General features: G+C 39.3%; 1 protein-coding gene and 1 long non-coding RNA gene across 2 annotated transcripts in view; one reads left to right on the top strand and one right to left on the bottom strand.

Annotated features, from left to right (window-relative positions):
• LOC149785792 (TAF5-like RNA polymerase II p300/CBP-associated factor-associated factor 65 kDa subunit 5L) overlaps positions 1-16,639 on the bottom strand; it is a 105,927-nt gene that overhangs the window by 77,602 nt on the left and 11,686 nt on the right. The gene's annotated exons all lie outside the window — the stretch shown is intronic.
• LOC149785791 (uncharacterized) overlaps positions 15,144-16,639 on the top strand; it is a 34,185-nt gene continuing 32,689 nt past the window's right edge. The window contains exon 1 of the long non-coding RNA XR_016425456.1: positions 15,144-15,317. This is a non-coding gene — a long non-coding RNA (uncharacterized LOC149785791). The remainder of the gene's footprint in view (positions 15,318-16,639) is intronic.

The following is a 16,639-nucleotide window of genomic DNA, read 5'->3' as shown; positions in this document are numbered from 1 at the left end:
ACGAAGCGCACGCGACGTAAATCCAAGTAATCAAACAATCAATCAGTCTGACCATCATTCAAATTCATACTTCATTCATTCATGAGGATTCATTCATTCGGGTTGGAGACGTAGACCAGTGAACATCGATGAGCAGCAGAATCTAGCGACCACGTGCGGCCATGAATTGCCCTTTGGAATGGAGAAAATTGATCCACCAGCCCTCCAAGGACTATATTGTAGCCGTGGTTAGCAAAAACTGCTGCCGAATTCCTTCACTGAGGGAAGCCACCTGCCTGAAGGAATGAGAGTAGCTCACTTTGGCGACAACAGAAGAGTAAACATTAGAGCCCTGGCTGGTATCTTGACGGAGTGGTATGTGGGTGCATGGGAAACATGCTGCATGTGCGGACACAGGGACCCACAGAATTCAGGAAGAAGAAAGACAGAAGTCCGGTAATACCTGCATATCAACATGTCTCCTTCTACTGAATAATAGAGGAGAGTACTGCTGCAGTTAAAAGAAAACATTACTCTTCAGTATGCAATCAAACTATCAGCTGGGATTAATAAATAATTCACTTACGAAGCACCTATCAAAAACTAAGGAAACCGCAAAATCGGATGCCCTAGATGTCCTTAACGAACCGAGTAATCAGCTAGGACTAATTAAAAGCCTAATTAGATCAAAACTGGATTACGGTTGCCAAGCATATACCTCGGCTAAGCAACCTGTACTGCAAAAACTTGACACTATCCAGAGAAAAGCCTTACTATTATGCACAGGAACACTCCCCTCAACATCATTAGAAGAACCACAAACACTAACAGGAGAACTACCCTTAAAATTACGTAGACAAGAACTGCTCCTCCGATACTCCATTCGATTAGATACCCACCCAGACAACCATCCCACCAAAATAGCTATAAATAAGTGTAAAGTTGTCTTCAAACCCAAAATCATACCCATCACACCAAGTGGCAAAGTAATCCTTGAACTAAGAGAAAAGATACCTCTACTAAAAAAACAGGCAACAAACAATACAGACCAGAACAAATCACCATGGTTACAAAAACCACAAAGGATTAACATTGAAGCTACCAAATTAGGCAATAAAGAAGGACAAGAAAACTTAGTAAAACCTGTACTGGTAAACGAAATCAACCAAAAATACCCGGACTATGTTAAAATATATACCGATGGATCAAAAACAAACAACTCACCACGAACAGCACCAGCAATAGTCATCCCTGAATTCAATATACAAACGGGATCCAGATTACCTGACTATTGCTCCATTTACACCACTGAATTCTGGGCTATACTTGAATCACTATAATGGATCAAAGACAACCAAATACCTAAAGTAGTCATTATAAGCGATTCCCTAAGCGTTATCAAATCGATCCAAAATCGCAATACACACTCTAGGGAACAATTCCTCGACAGAGCATGCCAATTAATCGACGATATCACCACAGCACATCAATTAGTCGAGCTCATGTGGATGCCGTCGCACATTGGAATCTCTGGCAACGAAACAGCAGACAAAGTTGCAAAAACCAAACTAGGAGATCAAAACTCTATCAAGCTTAACTATAGCTCTACAGAAGCAATAAGCTTCGCACAAACATGTATAGACCAAACATGGCAAGATTTTTGGAACTCCTCCACAAAAGGTAAAAAGCACCATGAAACCAAAAAAAAAACGTAGATAGGAACATACAGCTACCTAAGGGTACCTATTTAGAACAGAAAACCATAAACAGGATAATAACTGGAAAAACTAAACTAGCAAGCAGTTTCGAAGGTTTATAGGACCCAAACCAGCAACCATTAACTGCTTTAACTGCCACACCACCGAAGATCTACAGCACGTATTCAATATATGCCCAAAATATCAACCCGCTCGGAAAATATTTATCAAAAACCAAAGAGAGATTGGATCACCACACACATACCCAGAGTTACTTATGGACTTTAATAAATATAAACAATCAGCATATAAAAATATAAATCAATTCATAGACTCAGCAGAACTTGGGAACAAATTATAATTACTATCCCCACAAAACTAAAAGACCCAGTAACTAGCTAAATAAATTTAGAAGCCACCACATAAAACCCATAACATATCATTCAGTTTTATAAAAGTATTAATAAATAATTCACTTACGAAGCACCTATAAAAAACTAAGGAAACCGCAAAATCGGATGTCCTAGATGTCCTTAACGAACCGAGTAATCAGCTAGGATTCTGGTCCTAGATGTCCTTAACGAACCGTGTAATCGGCTAGGACTCCAGTCTCTTGCTAAATAAAGTATAAATAACATTCAGTCTCTAAAAACATTAATTAATAAATAACTTAAAGAGGTAACATCTAAAAATTTATAAATAACGTAGGAAGCACACCCTAAACACCTCGACTAGTAATACCATAATAACCTTGAAAATCTCTCTTCATACATGATTTCTACTAAGAACCTCTATAAACAGCATAGAACATCCCCCCTCCTTTTAGAACATTTTGAAGAAAGAAAAAAAAATCGAAAAAAAAACTCCAAAAAAAAATCGCAAGAAACACCAGGCAAATGCAACAAGAAACTAGCGATGTAAAGCAAGCAGGACCGTTCCCGAGCTCTCCTTCCCACTAATGACAGCCAACCATTCAACTGTAGGGACCTTTATGGACCCACAGATTGAGGCCAAACTATCAGGGATCCTTGAATACATAAAAGCCTGGGGGAGGTGGCACCATCCCCTTCCCAGGAACAACTAGCAGACTGCGGTGCAGTCAGAAAAAAGTGGCACATGCACAATTGTGCGCACGCCACTATAATTAAACTCAACAACAAAAAAAAAAGGACTCCGGTCCTAGATGTCCTTAACGAACCGTGTAATCGGCTAGGACTCCGGTCTCTTGCTAAATAAAGTATAAATAACATTCAATCTCTGAGAACATTAATAAATAAATAACTTAAAGAGGCAATATCTAAAAACTTATAAAAAAAACATAACGTAGGAAGCACACCCTAAACACCTCGAGTAGTATTACCATAATAACCTTGAAAATCTCTCTTCATACATGATTTCTACTAAAGACCTCTTTTTACAACATTTTGAAGAAGAAAAATACAACAAAAAAACCGCAAGAAACACCAGGCAAATGCAACAAGAAACCAGCGATTTGAAGCAACCAGGACCGTCCCGATCTCTCCTTCCCACTAATGACAGCCAACCATTCAACTGTAAGGGACCTTTATGGACCCACATATTGAGGCCAAACTATCAGGGTTCCTTGAACCCATAAAAGCCTGAGGGAGGTGGCACCATTCCCTTCCCCAGGAACAACTAGCAGGCTGCGGTGCAGTCAGAAAAAAAGTGTCACATACACAATTGTGCGCACGCCACTATAATTAAACTCAACAACAACAACAAGCTGGGATGTTAGCAGTCCAATAGTCGGGTGGACCCTTAAACGAGTTTGTTGGGGACTTGAAGAGTGCAGCCGGCAGACTTATGATGGACTGACGATAGCAGGGCTGTGAGCCAGGTGGTGCCTTACTTCTGATGACCCCCGGTTTTATCTCGATGTGGAAAAGATCGAGCTACCTGCCAAATTGCCAAGGTGAATTACATGATTTCCATTTTGCCTATGAAACCACTTTTGATGATATCTCTATTTTTAGACCCTAATTTGATCATGTCGATACTACCGTCAAAAATCTTTCACTATGGTTTTGAAATTTAAGCGTGATACTAGATATTATGAGTCATTTTGACTTAGCTGATTGATATTCTTTAGCGTTTATTTACGGACACTTTGTACACAAAATTTCAACTTTAAAATAGAATAACTATTATTGATTTGACTAATTGCACAGGTGTCTAACATATCATTGGAGTTTTTATTGTCCATTTAAATAACTAGACTAAATTTGGATACGTACGGGCTGACGTTTTAGGGTTCTGTGCGTTTGCGCCTGCTGCCTGGTTCCTTTCCTCCCTTGCCTCTCCCAGGCCTGCTGTACCAATACGGAGATGTGGAACCATTTCCAACATTCAAATCCAGGTGTCCCGATGTGACGTTATAGTTGAGAACAATCGCAACTGGCGTCACATACTGCTTTGGTAGACACGTAGACTAGTCGATAGCAGACTGAAATTCATTTATTTAACATGAGCGTATTTTGGATCCATTCCCACTCATGAAAGCCCTTTATTCAGTCGTTAGGGACTTATTGTCTCGCGACCAGAGGCTAAAATTAACAGTGCTCTTTGAGCACATAAATGCCTGGGTGATGTGGCTCTAATTCCTTCCCCCAGGAACAATTAGCATCCTGTTGTGCATGAATAAACAAGAGGAACATGCACAATTGTGCGCACGTCTCTATAATCCAAAAAGTCAATGAATCATTCAGTCTGACCATCCGTTGTTGACTCATCTTCCTATGAAGATGTGTTCAAGACTGGCCAAGCTGAACGAAGCTTACGTGAATTTACAATGTTAGGCAAATCCTGATACCGAAGCCTGAAGAGATAGAGAATGTAAGAATGTTGAAAGTGGTCGAAGACCTGACAGAAGAGCTCTTCAGAGAGGAAATCAAGAAAGAACAAGAAGAGTAAACGGAGAACAGACTTCAGATGCAAAGAGAGCATAGAGATCAGCAGCAACAACATAATCAGCAACAGCAGCAGGAGCCAGACAGAGGATTTGTCGACTGCCGTGTGGACACGAAAGAGTTCTCCTCTTTCCGGAGAAGTAGACCTTATCCTGTGGGAAAACCTGTCGCAAGACAGGGACGCAATCTTAGGCCATAAAAGATTGCCAAAACTCCCCGTTCACAAAACAGCTCTTTTCATGGCTACCCCAATACTCTAGAAAAGAGATACTAATTAAATTGCCAATTTGTGTGAATATGGAGTAGTGTGATTATAAACACTCACTTCTTTGCTGACGTGATTGTGTGTGTGTGTGTGTGTGCGGGTATGTTGTGTGAATAGTATATTTGGGTTTGTTTTTTCTTCTTGCGGTGCGTGGATAGTAGAGTGTATGTTTGTATGCATTCACGTACGTTTGTGTGGATAGTATATTTGGTGGGGTTTTTTTTCTCCTCTTCCGTGTGTGGATAGTACATGATTTTTTTTCTTCTTCTCCACTTCCCTTTTGTAGTATTTGTCTCCTCTTCCCGTATGTGGATAGTAGATTTGGGGTTGTTTTTTCTCGTCTTACCATGTGGATTATATATTTGGGGTTTTGTTTTTTGTGCTCCTTCCCGTGTGTGGATAGTATATTTGTGGTTTGTTGGTTTTTTTTGTTGCTTCTTCCCGTATGTGGATAGTATATTTTTGTTTTGTTGTTTTGGGGTTGTTTTTTGTGCTCCTTCCCTTGTGTGGATAGTATATTTTGTTGTTTTTCTTCTCTTCCCGTGTGTGGATAGTATATTTGGGAGTTTTATTTGCTCCTTCCTGTGTGTGGATAGTATATTTGTGGGGTTTTTTTCTTCTCCTTTTCGTGTGTGGATAGTATATTTGGTTGTTGTTGTTGTTTTTCTCTCTTCTTCCCGTGTGTGGATAGTATATTTGGGGTTTGTTAAGAAAGTAAGAGAAAGAATAAAAAGTTGGTGGAGAAAAAGAAATCAAAAGAACAAGAAGAAGAAAACCAAAGGCCCTTTTCAGGGCCACTCATATGCCTTGAAAAGATTATTATTCTCTTTTCCTAAAAAAAAATTTTAGTCGATATTATAGATTAGGTGTTGTATATGTTTATATGTCTATGTCTATATCCCGCCAGTCCAACCCCCGCCAAGCGTTGTTTTATTGGTATAGTTTATGAACTAGCTGAACTTACCCGCCACCCACTACACGCTGAACCTAGCCGCTACCCACTGTCACTGTTTGCTGTTTGGCCCGATTGAGGTCAGCTCCTTGCCACATTGTTGCCAGTGTCTAGTACAGTGACGTCACCTCACCTATTCCATTCCTATTATCCCTATACAGGTCCAAAACATGTTGTCCCTCTATAGGCCCATGTTAAATTCCCATTGTCCCTATAAATCTTGTCCCTATACAGCCCCAGGGGGGGTATTTTAATAGTAAGTCCCATTGTCCCTATACAGCCTCAGTGCACATTTTAATGGTAACTCCATTGTCTTTATACAGCCCCCATACACTACTAACGAGGATATATATTTACACATCTAGTCTGAACAACCAGTACAATATAAGGACGCACACTGTTGACAAAATCATCGAGACCGTGCATATTGGTATGTCATGGACAACGAGGATATGTTGCACATCTAATCTGAACTAGCAATACAAAGGACGCACCCTATTAACAAAAACGTGGAGACTGGGGGCATTGATACAGCATGGACAAATGAGGACATATATCACATCTAATCTGAACTATCAATACCAACTGAGGACGCACACTAGTAACAAAACATGGAGACTGGGGGCATTGATACAGCATGGACAATGAGGACATATATCACATCTAATCTGAAATATCATAACCAACTGAGGACACACACTATTAACAAAAAACACGGAGAATGTCGACATTTATATATCATGGACATCGAGGACATGTTTACCCATCTAGTCTAAACTATCAATACAAACTAAGGACGCACACTATTGACAAAGTTACGCAGACCGTGGAAAATGTTACGTCATGGACCAGTGAAACTCGCATTAACTTAAAAAATGAAAACGAAGACAAACATTTAGGAGACTATGTATAAACAGTTCAGACTCAGCTGGCAAGTGCAGATTAACAGGGGTTAGTTGTTTAATCCTGGACATATTCTAGATCCCTACCGTAACAAGCGATGCTATCATTTATGATTATCCCTTCCGCTTAGTTGCTAATTAAAGTTGGCAGCCTGATGGTTCCATACTTTACACACATGGAGTATGTAAATAAGCTCATTATCAGAACGTTTTTGTCATATTTCATGTGTGATTAAAAATGTACACTATCATCCTATTCCAGAAAAAATGTCAAAGCAGTCTGTCATTCATGATATCTCAAACTGATTCCTTTATGTTAAGTATTACTGCGTGTATTCTCTGTTGCTGTTGCTGTTGTAGGTTTTAACGCCATTTTTCAGCACACGATAGGCTATACATGGCGGCCAGTATTAATGGTGGAGGAAGAACCCGGGAAAAAACCGGAAAGAACTACCGACCCACGAGAAGCTACTGGCAAGCTTTGTCACATACCCACATTAGCCGAATCCGAGACTCGAACCCACGCAGACAGAGTTGAGATGGCAGTGATCCGTAACGGAGAGCGCTTTCGACCACTCGGCCACTCGGGGCCCCTCGTGTATTCTCTATTTATTGCACTACTTTTATATAGTATTTTTAAAAATGAAGATTGTTGCATTCAACATGATTGCTGAATGCACATGTTTATACTTATGGTCTGCAGCAACCTGTAACAACGAAAGACTACCAAATAATGTACAGAAACATCGAATCTATAAACAGTGGTTCATTACAGGCAATCACATCATATTTGGACAAATGTCTTAGAAATCAATTAAAACAGGACGCGCCGTTTGACCACTACATGAGGACTGGAGACAATAGTTCAATACAGACAATCAGGAGATATTTACACAAATAGTCTGAACTGGCAATTATAACAAATGACGTGTATAATTACTGACACCAAACATATAGACCGAGAATAATGGACCATCACGGACAATGGGGGCATACTTACACAATATAAAAAATTAATTAGAACTAAGAACAATCATCATTAATTAATTTGTTTAAAAATTTAACAAAAATTAACAAAAACACTGTAGAGAGTGTGACATCCCAGAAAACGTGGTACTTTATCCTGCAAAATGAAAATACACATTATTAGGCTTTGCATAAAGGGTCAAGGTTCAAGAAGTTAGTGAACTCGGCATAATTTGTACTTTTTTTTATTATTATCCACATCTGATAATTAACCCTTCACAAAATTACAGGACGTCCGCATTATTATTCCTTGTCCAGGTAAAATATTTAATGAAAATTGACAATTCAGATATCAAGGTGAAAGCCTCGTGATTCCATAAATTCACGTATATACCAATATGCTCATTAATAAGACATCTCTTTTGATATTTGAAATGTACATAATTTTCACCATCAGGATTGTTCTACCTGACACCAATCCCTCGTAATATAAAAATATTATATAATTCATAAATACGCGAGTTCATGGTTTCCTATTCTTATTGCGTTTAGCTTATTTGGATTGTATAATTTTCCTCGTATTTACTACAAATGCCAAGTGTAACAAAGAATTAAAACTAATGCATCATATTAAACTACAGACTGGACTATCGATATGTTTCTGACATTTTTGTAAAAGATTCAGATTTTGGAAATGCTACCATACGTCACATGTGCTTCATTCAACCGGAGGGTGTGTGACAGAAGAGGGCAGTTTTATTAATCATATTTTGAAGTAACTAACCTTAGATTGTGACGAATAGAAAGTTGAGCAGGAAACTCCAATCATTGTCAGACTAATTAAGTTTCAATCTCTGTTTATCTCTAATACTGGCCGCTATGTATAGCCTTTTGTGTGCTGAAAAATGGCGTTAAACCCTACAACAACAACAACAACAACAATCTCTAAGGAGACGATGGAAGCAATAATCAATATTTTCTATCAAATAGAATATAAATGGTACATTGGTGCGTCGCATTTTCTGGTTATTCGTTATCTTAATATAAACTAATATAATGTTACCAGGGGAAATCCTTGTAGTGAATAGCAGTGTTAACTGCAATAAACTTTGCCGTGATGGTTAACAGTGCTCAAATGCTGCTATATAATTTTCCTCTATAATGGCATTTACACCAAAACTTGATTTGAAATTAATAAAACAGTAAGTGCAATCCCGTCATGATGTGATTTTTAATATGTGATTCGTTTCATCACTTTTTATTTCATGACGTCACATCTTAGCAGCTGTGCACATTTCAAAAAAGTGCTAGCTCCACTTTAGTACTAATATTAGTACCCTTACTCCTACCTCGTGGCGAGGGTACTAACATGAGCATATACGTGTCAATGGAGCAAGCCGGGTGTGAGTCACACCCGGCGCTCTTTTAACCCAATAATAACAATTTGAACATATTCCTTGTATATTATCCAATAACTTGAGTAGCCCTCTTATTTAATGCCGGAAATATCGAAAGTCATTGTAGAAATAGTTGTAAAATTTCGTTTACCTTTTTTTATCCGATATTTTCGTTTAGATCATCCGCCATATTAGTTCAAATAATGATTACTTCCGTTCTCAGCCTCGTTTGTTTGTTTGCCATATAAGGACATTGAGGCCTTATTTAGAAATGTAAAAAAATCGTAGTAATAATTTGGGCGGTTTGAGTCAGAAATTCTGCGCATTAAAAGTAAATACGGTTTATCGGCAACTTTGAAATTCCACCAAGAAGCGATTATTCGCCACTTGATTGATATTAACATAGCGTAGAATATCCAAATATGGTCTGGCAAGCCTTACGTAGAAAATGGGTCACGGCGAGAGTCTCGCGCTATCTGTCATGGCGGACATGGTGATGTTAGTGTAACCATGCCAGTTTATTTTATCGTGTAAGGGCTTAATAAATTCAAAATAAGCCAAACTTCTTTTACAACATGATTATACTTATTTAGTAGATTTCTACACTGTTTGTTTTTCTGACTTTAGTGATGATTTGTTTTGCTCCATTGCATGATATGGGATTAGGGGCCCCGAGTGGCCGAGTGGTCTAAGGCGCTGTTCGTTACGGATCACTGCCATCTCAACTCTGCCTGTGTGGGTTCGAGCCTCAGATTCAGCCACTGTGGGTATGTGAGAAAGCTTGCCAGTAGCTTCTCGTGGGTCGGTAGTTCTTTCCGGGGTTTTCCCGGGTTCTTCCTCCACCATTAGTACTATCCGCCATGTATCGTGTGCTGAAAAATGGCGCTAAACCCTACAACAACTACAACAACAACATGATATGGGATCAGTTCGTATCCCCAACCACAACAAATCAAGTTGAGGCTACGACATCGTAGCTAGCTCCACTTAGTCATTTTCACTTCCTGAACTTAGAGGTAAATTGTATAAAAAAGAACCAATAACTTTTTTACATTTTATATATTTGATAATTCATTCATTGCATTTTCAGAAGCTGATCTTGTCTAGTCTGTCAAAAATCATTTTCCCTATTTCAATAGTAGCTATGGATAGTGCACTTTAGACTAATTCAGGCTGATTTTTTAGCACAAGGGAGCAGTCATTTTAGTTAGCAGTGTGCTTAGATCATGTACAATTTCCAAAAGTACAATATCCAAAGAAATGCCAGGCACATTACATTAAAGTAGCATAGAGGTATGCCATCATTCTCACCACTGTGGGGACCCCAAGTGGCCGAGTGGTCTAAAGCGCTATCCGTTACGGATCACTGCCATCTCACCTCTGTCTGCGTGGGTTAGAGTCTAGGATTCGGCCAATGTGGGTATGTGAGAAAGCTTGCTAGTAACTTCTCGTGGGTCGGTGATTCTTTCTGGGGTTTTCTCGGGTTCTTTCTCCACCATTATTACTGACCGCCATGTATTACCTATCGTGTGCTGAAAAATGGCGTTAAACCCTACAACAACAACTCTCCACTGTACATATTTTAAATGCAAACAAATTCACCTTACATACGTCACTCTCTCAAAAGTACATAATAACTAAAAGAAATCGTCCGGCATAACAAATTTTGTAAAAAGTCTATGTAAATACTTTCGTTGTTTCATGTATGCGTGTAAACTGCTTTAAATATATGAATTTATACCTGTATCACATTTACCATACATATACACTCGTTTAATAATACCCACTGACATAAGGGAATGATGGCGTGACAATATATGACATGAGAAATCCGAATTTAATTAAGGTCAATTCTATATATTATTGTTAATGTCCTTTCTGAGTAACATTGGTATTAACATGTAATACCAACTTACATTTAAGATTATTTCGGATGAAATTTATGAAATGTGTTGACAATTTTAAATGGTTTGAGAGTCCTTAATCATTCAATTAGTTTCCTAGATTACCTTTAACATAAACATTCCACTGTTGTTCATATAATTTTTACATGATATTATACATTTTTGTTATTGAAAAACACATTGCTTACAAAAAGGTAACTTGATTTTGTCCTGCCCTAACATTTATCTGCCAAGTTAATACTTAATTATGTCTATACTAGTAGGACCCGTAAAATACAGACAAGCTTGACCCCTATTTCACCCTTTTGTAACTATATACACGATGGAGATCAATCTGGTCAGTGTGTAACTATGGCAACGTTATTTAAATGCCCTCTTCACCAGCTTGGAAAATTCTCGAGCAGCTCTCACGTCGACGTTGTTATATAATTTCTTCCGCCACCTTTAGTGTAAAGCTGAACAGAATAGCAAAATGAGAAAACTCGCATTATTACATTTTCAAACAAAAGCTTATGTGTCACTCGTTTACGACAAATTTAAAATTTGATAAGCAGTATCATAGAATATAGGTATAGGTATTGCAGCCCGAGTTACGCATTTGATCTCCAATGCTCGTCTAACTGTGACAGGCATTTACCAACAAACCAACCCATTTCCTGTGAGACCTTAACAATGCACTGTGCAACAATGTAACCAGCAATCAGCACCAAATTTACCAGAATCAATATTTGTTTTTGCCACAAAAATTAAAACGCATCACAATGTACATTAATGATATTTACTGCGGACTCGAGGTTTTTCAGATCTTACATTTCGGTCAATGGTGAAATCCAAGACTATCCAAATGCAAATGGCACTGCCAGACAGTACTTGTCAAAACGTCAAAATCGGCGAACAAGTATTGCATTTTCTCGAACATGTCACAATTTGAACGAAGTGTGTCGAGCTGATTTGAAAATTGAACTATTCTTGATTACGACTGGCTTAAGTTGAAAATTAGAAGACGCAATTAGGAAACACAACCAGGGTTGGAACTACCGACGGGTGCGAACTCGTATCTTCCCTTGTGTTATACTGTTACAGGTTAGAACCCCCATCCCTTGATTCATGGACGGATACTCCAGATTTTCTTTGCAACAAACCCCTGTACCCTGACCGGGTCCATTTGTGTAAATATATTGTGCAGTTCAGAATCGTCACTTGCATGTGATGTACTAGCAGGATTACCTGTTGAACCGTGTTTATCCTTATTTATGGCTTCTATTTTTCACTACTTAGACTTCTTAACTGTTGCACCAGACTACGTGAATTTGATTGCTGTCCCGCCATGGTGTTGTTGTAGTTATTCTAGATCCCTCTATTGTCGCCGAAGCACACAAAACATGTAACTCCAACTCTCGATAAATTCAGTTCGTCCACTCTTGTTCACCGTATGATCTCTCCAACTCACCCTATGATTTCTCCAGCTCATCTTAAGATTGCTCCATCTCAGCCTACGATCTCTCCGGCTCACCATACGATTGCTCCAGCTCATCCTACGATCGCTCCAACTCACCCTACGATCTCCCCAAGCTCACCCTACGATCTCCCCAAGCCCACCCTACGATTGCTCCAGCTCAACCTACGATCTCTCCAAGCTCACCCTACGATTGCTCCAGCTCACCCTACGATCTCTCCAGCTCATCCTACGATCGCTCCAACTCACCCTACGATCTCCATAAGCTCACCCTACAATTTCTCCAGCTCACCCTACGATTGATCCAGCTCACCCTACGATTGCTCCAGCTCACCCTACGATCTCTCCAGCTCAACCTACGATCCCTCCAAGCTCACCCTACGATCTCTCCAAGCTCACCCTACGATTGCTCCAGCTCACCCTACGATCTCTCCAGCTCATCCTACGATTGCTCCAACTCACCTACGAACTCCCCAAGGTCACCCTACGATTGCACCAGCTCATCCTACAATTGCTCCAGCTCAACCTACGATTGCTCCAGCGCACACTTCGATCTCTCTAATAATTACCCTACGATTGCTCTAACTCACCCTACGATCTCTCCAAGCTCACCCTACGATTACTTCAACTCATCCATTTTGAACAATTTTGGCGTGCCATACTTCTTGAATGGTTTGACGTGCCATAGGGGTTGATGACCAGCCACCAGCACAAATAAGAAAAGTCCCGATATATCCGTTTTGGGATACATAGATGTCGGCTATAATTAGCGAGTGCTCAGCTGTGACTTTGAACATAGCATGTCGATCGCGGTCAGTGCTTGGTCCCATGCGTACGGCGAGTAGGCGGAGGTGGTAAGATATGTGTGTGTGTGTGTGTGTGTGTGTGTGTATTTTGAACGTAGCTTAAACAACTTTTTCATTCATATCGCTACGATGTCTGCAGTGTGGCAGTTTATAGTAATGTCTATCATTGGGGCATCATTCCACAAACATGTACGCATGATGTCTCACCCAGTCACATTATCCTGACACCAGGCCGACCATATAAAAATGGTACTAATCCGACACCAGGTCAACAATACTTAAAATCTTATTATCTCTACTCCGCAACATGTGGTTTTCATTGAGAGACTTCTTATAATAGTTAGCGAGTCTTAACTGAAAATAGATCTGATGTCGCATCAATACGGCTACCACAGCACTGAGCACCCATCTTTAAAATCTTGTTATTTCCACTACGCCAGAATGGAAAGTCTGAAACAATACTCTATCTGCTATCCAATATGGCGGCCACAACCGCGATCTTGAAAATCAACGTTAGGTTTTCAACAGAAGGCTACTCTCTGGTACCGAATGAAAATGGTTACAGTCAAACATCCAGAATGGCCACCATGACGGTCATCTTGAAAGTCCTCTGTATGATCTTCTCTAAGTGGTAGTCCATATCGACATGGGTTTTCACGAGAACGTTAATTTTGATATCTAGATTGTCCTGACTGAAAACGGTGTCAATCCGGTCTTAAATATCGATACTACAATTAACATACTGAAAACAATGTTACAAATTCTCCTGAATGTATGACCACACCAACAAGGGGTTTTCACGGGTTTACGGGAGACATTCTTCCAATAACATGACGAGGTGCACACTTTTGCCAAATGCCTTGCTTGAAATAGGTCAGAGCATGACTATGGACCACTTAAACATGCGTCATTATGTAACTGAACGGCCAAAACTGACTGCTAGTTTTCAGATTACTGAAGTCAGTATGATAACTTACCCTATGAAATACTGGCAACAGTATTCTATTTACTCTTGTGTGTGTGATTTGGGTTTTTTTAACCTAGTTTTGAAAAAAATTAAATCATATCGCTACGATGTCTGCAGTATGGTAGTTTATAGTGACGTCCAACACTGGGACATCGTGTCGCAGACAAGTAGCATGATGTCCCACCCAGTCACATTATCTTGACACCAGGCCGACCAAGCCTAACACTAACCTCTTAATGCTGAGCGCCTAGCGAGGCAGTTGTTAGTACCATTTTTATAAGTCTCTGGTATGACTCGACCGGGGTTCGAACCCGCGACCTTCCGCATCTGAGGCGGACGCTCTAACCACTAGGCCATTTTAATAATATAAAATTATGAATATTTACAATACGCCCACAAGCTAGAGGATACGTCTGTATGTTAAGAGTAACGAAATAATTCCAAACATTCGGTCTCATAACTTTATTTTCATAAGATGAGTCTAATTTATGTTTTCACTTGTAATTTGAACTAGATAGAATTCTTTGTAAAAGATGTATTAACATGTGTTTTTGCGAAATATACAATAGCCCATGCTTACTGGAGCACTTGAATTGTCAGATCTTTAGTAGTTTTTGCACGTTGTCAAGCTCTTCGGTTTCTGAAGTAAGTACATCTTGCTTGTAGTCTGCAGTCCAATAATGCCCAAAACAGAAGTGATCACTATGTATAGTTAGGAAAGGTGTTTCATGTACCGTTTCTAACGTTGTCAATTCCGTTACAGGGTTGTGAATATGCGAGTTTACATCGTGATAGGGAGAAGTGATTGAAACACATATTAGAGTTCGCAACCATCAGTTTCTTGTTCACAATAACTTTTACAACACAATTACTCGGTACCATAGCATCCGTATCCGCCTATTGTGCTAAATAATGATCTTTATGTGTATGACTCAGGTCCTTGACCTATTTTACTAATGAAACTGTCGAGAAAATCACGTTATTCTCCTTCCAGTGATCAGAACTATCGACATTTTACCCAAAAATCACCCACTACAACATACCTATCAGAAGTGATGTAAATTTAAGACGCCACGACGGGTTTTCGCTTCGATTAAAGGTACGTTTTGTTTTAAATTCTGTATCAATCAATCCTTTCATGTAAATGATGGTTATCTTAGTTTAGGTATTGTATGACTTGTACTCTCTTCAAACACATCAGATGATCATCTTTGAGGGTGTTTGAAGTTATCATCAGCGCCTGGTACAAATATTAAAGAGCGATAATAATCTCGTAACCTGCTGACTTTGGTGCACTATGTGTTTTTGTATGAAAACACTTAAAAATACGCATATACTAAATAAATTACCTCGAATCGACAGTTCAGTTAAATATGGCGGCTCAAATTTTCCGCAGTGCATCACTTCCGTAACATTTGTCCCCACCGAAATCAACTAACATTCGTATGAAACATAGCTGCTTGCTAGACGATCGCACAGTCTTTTCCGCCCAATAAGACAATTAAATCGGTCTTTTTCATACTAATGAGGTGAAGAGCACAGATAAAGTATGTGAAAGAACAACAACAACAAATAAATGAATGGAAATGGAAACCATCGCAAATAACAGCACGCTTGCTTACGAGACCTCAACGACTACTCAAATCCCGGTGCTGCATCCAAGAGCTGAAAGCTTCTTTATAGTCTATTTTTACTCGTAAAACATAATAATACCACAAGACACCTATAATGGATACAAAAGGCAAACAATCTGACAGCTGGAGGGTTGTTTATATTTCGTACTACAGCGGTCAATGACCGCAACGCATTGACCGCAACGCTACGCAAACAGCTGTAACCCTCCTGCATCTTTGATGATTGATTCAGTACATTTGAAAGAAGCACTACTCTATGAATTTTCATAAATTTCACTTGCGTTTATTTTTATTTTTATTTTCTGTTTGATGGAAATTATCGAAAATGCGTGAAAATAAGCTCGCGTTTAACTTATAAAGGCTCAAAATCGCGTTTAAAAAAGGTTTAACTTTGAAAGTACATAGCCGTTTTCTCGTCTAAAAATAGAGGTCACGTGATGCATCAGTACTCTGAGGTGGAATTGCATGCTGATGCTTTTACAGTAAACTCTGTGACAATCACTAAAAGACCTTCTTTTGCTGTCACCAACGGGAAGCAGTAGTTTGAATACACAGTCCTCTATGTTCAGTTAGTAAATATGTTGGGTACGTTGTTATAAGGCAACAGGTCATGTAACTCATTAGACGTGTAATGGGATCATCTGAAGGCATCGCTGCGTGAGTGTTTACGTTTAAACAGCCCCCCACCCCCTTTTAAACAAAATAATAAAAGTATGAGCTTTTGAACTATTTACTTGATTTTAAAGATTAAATCAGGGCTGGCATCCATATATTTTCAACATATTTT

The sequence above is a fragment of the Sinohyriopsis cumingii genome, chromosome 13 (genome assembly GCF_028554795.1).
Source record: "Sinohyriopsis cumingii isolate HCF-2022 chromosome 13, ASM2855479v2, whole genome shotgun sequence".
NCBI lineage: Eukaryota > Metazoa > Mollusca > Bivalvia > Unionida > Unionidae > Sinohyriopsis > Sinohyriopsis cumingii.
Note: the sequence above shows the minus strand (reverse complement) of the source record. Positions and strands in the feature narration are given on the sequence as shown.